Genomic DNA, 4,721 nt, shown 5'->3' with positions numbered 1-4,721 from the left:
CAGGGCTCCGGAGCGTCCCCCAGAAGTTGAGGGGAATGCTGAGCCCCCGCTGCGGCACCGTGCGCGGCAGCGCTCCCCAGAAGGGCTAACTTTTCTGCTGACTCCACACCCACCACCCACCCCCCCGTTGTCCCAAATCGGGAATTTGGGGCGTCTCAAAATCAAAAAATGGCTAGTATTGCCTGCGCGTTTTCAAGCTGTAGAGTTGAGTGATTGGGTCAGGCTGCAAGTCTGCTTGGCATGCTGATAACACTTCGCTTCGCTGCAGTCAGTAAAGAAGATCACGTAATTTCACTAACTTAAAAAAGGGAAGGTCTTGCTTTGACACAGTCCTTTCTCTAATCTACCCCATCCTAAGAGGAGGGAAAGAAGTCTGCCTCCAACCCTGCCAGAAGATTGAGAGCCATCCAGTTGCTGTCTCATGAGCCCTGTTTCTGGTTAACTTCCCAAAATCCAGGTGACTTCCATGGGACTGCTCGCTGACTTCAAGCAGTGCTGCAGGCAGGTAAGAGCTAAATATGCTAAACTTGTCTTTGCTGAAGTGCAGTAGGTTCCCCTGACCCTGACTGGGAGCTGGTATAAAGAATAATAATGCATCTTCCTCTTTGAAGTGAGATGTCCTGCTGCTGTTAGAACGAAACCCTTGGTATTGAATATTCTGGTAAACTGGTAAAGTTCCAACCCCATGACTGGAGTGTCTCCTCTGTTCTCTTTAGACAAGGAAAACTTGTGATGTGTTAACCTGCATACTCATGGGTAGGACAACTCTGCATTTATCTCTTGTTAACACAAGCATAGCTTTTGTTTGTTTCTTTATGAAGAATAATTATTAGAACTGTAGCTTTAAACTAACCTACAAGAAGCTGAGGGTTGCTGTGTGGATTAAACTAATATAGTCTGAAGTTCAGTAGGGTTTATGGTGGAGGAGCAGGACCAGGTAAGTGGTTGTATTTGTGCAGGATCTCAGAAGCAGTGTAGGTGCTAGAGACTGCTTTCAGTCACCTGGTACAACTCCTATGGAAAGATTTAATGGCATCAGAAACCAATAGATGCTTCTTTTCTAAAACGAGTCTTGTTTACATCCATTGCTTCATTAAGAGGGAGTTTTTCTTTGGAAATACATTAAAAGGATAATGAGGAACTAGTGGCTTTAATAGATAAAAATGGCCAAATCAAATGTAAGCCATATTTTCTTTGCCATGTTATTAATTTTCTATTACACGTTGTATGCTATAAAGTGCATTAATTACAAAACATAATTGCTATAACAACATTGTGGTCTGCTGTGTAACAAGGGAGAATGAGGTAGAAAAATGTTAAATATGTGCAGCTTGGCTGGGTAGGAAGTTACTTTGGTGATGTTGATGTTTGGAATTTCCTGATTGCTTTTGGAATTTTAAATTTTAAGCTTTATTTTTTAAAGAGGCTTTATTGTTTTAGGACTCTCAGTGGATGAGTGATGGATGCTCACTTTGTTTAAACAGCGCTCTTCCTTGAAAAGAAATCCCTATGTATTTCATACAAAATATTTAATTATTTTTGTCTTATGGAACTCTGTAGCAAAATTATCTTAATTTGATTTGCAAGGTTGGTAGGCAGTAATCTTCTGTTATTGTCAGCAATAAAAGTTGTGCAGGCCAGATGTTGTCTTCAGCTACACTTTGAAACAACCTTCTTATAAGCAGCTCTTCAGGTGAAGGAGTTGCTGAGGTGTCAGCAGGATTGATGCACCAGTTGCCTTGGGTGCTGGGTATCTCCCTCTGGCACCAGGTGCTGAAATACTGTTACGGGGTGAGAGAGAAACTCATCACCGCGCTGCCTTCTCTGTACTCAGCCCCTGTACTGAGGCCTGCCAGATTGTCAACTGTTCCCCCCACCCCGATCCCCCAGGTAGATTCCTATGGGCAGAAAGGGCTACATTATGGGGATTTTGGTTTGGTTTTAATTTTTTGTTGATTTATTTATTTATTTATTTATTTCTACAAACTTTCTCAGCAGCACTGAGTTTGGTTATCTTGATTGGGTTATGCACTTAATTCAAATTTCTTTAAGGACTTTGACTTCACCCAACCATAACAGTCAGCATAACTTCCTGCAGGGAGAAAATGGCAAATGTTGTATGTTTATTCCTAGCAAGCACTGGAATAAACCAGAGCAAAGAGTAGCACTGCTTGATATGAGGAACTGTGCAAGTATTTTTAGGAGCTGGAGCTGTGCCTTGCACTAGTTGTTGTGAGGCCAGAAAGCTGAGATATGGACAGTGGGAAGGCGATCCTGGAGGACCGCCTACGTGTGAAGTAGGACACCAGCTAACAGGTGAGAAGTGAGGGCGGAGGGGCGGGTGTGAATTGAGAGGATCCTTGTCTCCTTCAGCTGACTGAGCTGAAAGTAGCCTGGGCCAGTGTCCAGCAGGACATTCCTCAGGGCAAAATTTTCTTGCCATGATACACCAGTGGAGGCATCAGAAAATGTATTGCTCCTTTGGTGGAAGGAAGGAAGAAAAAAAAAACCCCACAAACCCATGTATGGGGTTGCAGTAGCTTCCTGTGTCCTTTTTCTCATTTTGCTTTCATTAATACAGTTGTGTCTAAGGAGATGCTGAGTGGGTGGGAATTTGTGGTAACCCACAGTAATATGAATGCTTTGACCATTATAAAGAGCATCTGTTTTTTCATCAGTGTTCTGCTGGCTAACCAATCATCTAGATCATCTCTTTTTTTTTTTTCAGGTGAAGGAAGAAAGGTAGAGGATAATTAAAAAGAAAGGTGTCTAAATAGTTTAAGGCAATCTAATGTTTTGCTTAGATATGTTTTTGATTTCAGAACTAGGTGATGGTGAGGGTAATAGTGGTAAGGAAACCTGAAGTTAGCCAAACATACTGTGACCAGATGCCATTGGTTTTGTGTGGTCTGGAATAGGAAGAAGCCAGGAATGGTGCTTGAGTGCGGGAGGTGCCTCTCATCTCCTCTTCCTTACCAGGAAGAGAAAGGTGGACAATGTACTGAAATCAGGAATCACACCAAAAGCAGGGGATGCATTCTTCCCCCTTTTTGTGTGGCTGTACTATTTCAATCGTGTTGGCCCTGTACAGGAATGTGCCTCTTTGAACTGGACCCAAAACACAAATGGGGAAAAATGCAAGGCTTTTACATTAGTGGAATGTGGATTCCTGAAACTCTTAAATTTGGCAATGGAATTAAACAATTTCATATATATATATATATAATTGATGATTATAAACTTGTCAAGTTGCTAAGTTTTTGCTGCAAAGAGCTCTGCGTTGTCATCTAAGGCATGTAGTGTTTTTGTCTGCCGGATTAACTGTTTCTCCATGAAGGATAAGAACAACATGTGGTAAACTCTCTCCAGTACTCAGAACTTGAAATTTTGGGATACGTGGGCCACTGAGTTCGGTGCAGGCTTGAGTTTAAATGGAGGGGACCTTGGAGTATATAATCCCAAAAGAGATGGGGGGAGAGGTTGGGCTAAAGAAAGAACCGAGTTCAGCACAGGTGGGAGGGAGACGGCAGTTTTTTAGGCTGCATTAGTTTCCCTGTAGCAAGCATCCTATCCAGCAAGATGGTCAAGCTATTGCCCTGTGGGGCATGCTTCCTAGGCCTGGAAGCAAGGAAAGATTTACAGCTTAACTAGAGATGCTGAACCTCTGTCTGGATATAGCTGATTTCTTTTGAAAATATTTAGGTTGAAAGTAATTGCTTGTTGGTTTTTCCTTCACAGCCACGAGAGAGCATTTGTCTTGATTAAAGAATATTTGCAGGTATTTCCTCTTTGCCAGGATGCTAGAGAGTGTTATCCACGACTGTTGCTTTTTAATACTAAAGGAGCAAATTTGTCACTGTTGTGTGACCATTTTTCAAGTTCTACTAGAACACTTGTAGACACAGGTTTTTTTAATGCCACTATCATTTTTTCACCTGTGGGTTACAAATTGCTATGTTAAATAAATTAAACTACTTATTCAAGCTTAAAAGCCTTTAAAAATCTTATAAGGTAGCAGAATAGCATCAGATTTTGGGTGGGTTTGATATATTTAGTCTAACCTGTGCTAAAATAGGTAGTCTTAATTAAAACTAATGTTACCCTTGTTTAATCTTAAAACTTAGGCAGCACATAAAAGCAGAATACAGTTTCATATAAATTAAATTTGAATACATTAAACTAATTGTAAGCAGCATGAAAACTCCTGATACAAAGATAATTGTAGTGACTGTGATGGTGGAGTAAATTGGCTTTAGGGTGTGTTTGGTAGTTTAAAAAAAAATGTGCCTTGAAGTCCTGTTTCCTTTTAGGAACTTCTATCCACTCAAATCCTGGCTGTTCATGGCTTGGACAGGTATACACTTTGGGTAAAAAACTGGCTGGATGGCCAGGTCCAAAGAGTTGTGGTGAATGCATTTAAATGCAGTTGGCCACCAGTTACAGGTGGTGTTCCTTGGGGACACTATTGTGGCCAGTTCTGTTTAATATCTTTATCAGTGATCTGGATGAGAGGATCGAGTGCTCCCTCAGTAAGTTTGCAGACGACACCAAGTTGGGCAGGAATGTTGATCTGCCTTAAGGGTAGGAAGGCTCTACAGAAGGTTGGAAAGGCTGGATCGATGGAACGAGGTCAACTGTGTGAGGTTCAAGGAGGCCAAGTGCCAGGTTCCGCACTTCCGTCAGAACAACCCCATGCAATGCTCCAGGCTTAGGGAAGAGCG

The 4,721-nt window shown here is 41.9% G+C and overlaps 1 pseudogene; it reads left to right on the top strand.

Moving 5' to 3' along the window:
* The first annotated feature begins 916 nt into the window (after positions 1 to 916).
* The window catches only part of LOC104624802, a 7,606-nt pseudogene continuing 3,801 nt past the window's right edge, over positions 917 to 4,721 (top strand).

The sequence above is a fragment of the Phaethon lepturus genome, unplaced genomic scaffold (genome assembly GCF_000687285.1).
Source record: "Phaethon lepturus isolate BGI_N335 unplaced genomic scaffold, ASM68728v1 scaffold16008, whole genome shotgun sequence".
Classification (NCBI taxonomy): Eukaryota; Metazoa; Chordata; class Aves; order Phaethontiformes; family Phaethontidae; genus Phaethon; species Phaethon lepturus.
This window is presented reverse-complemented; position numbering and strand designations above follow the sequence as displayed.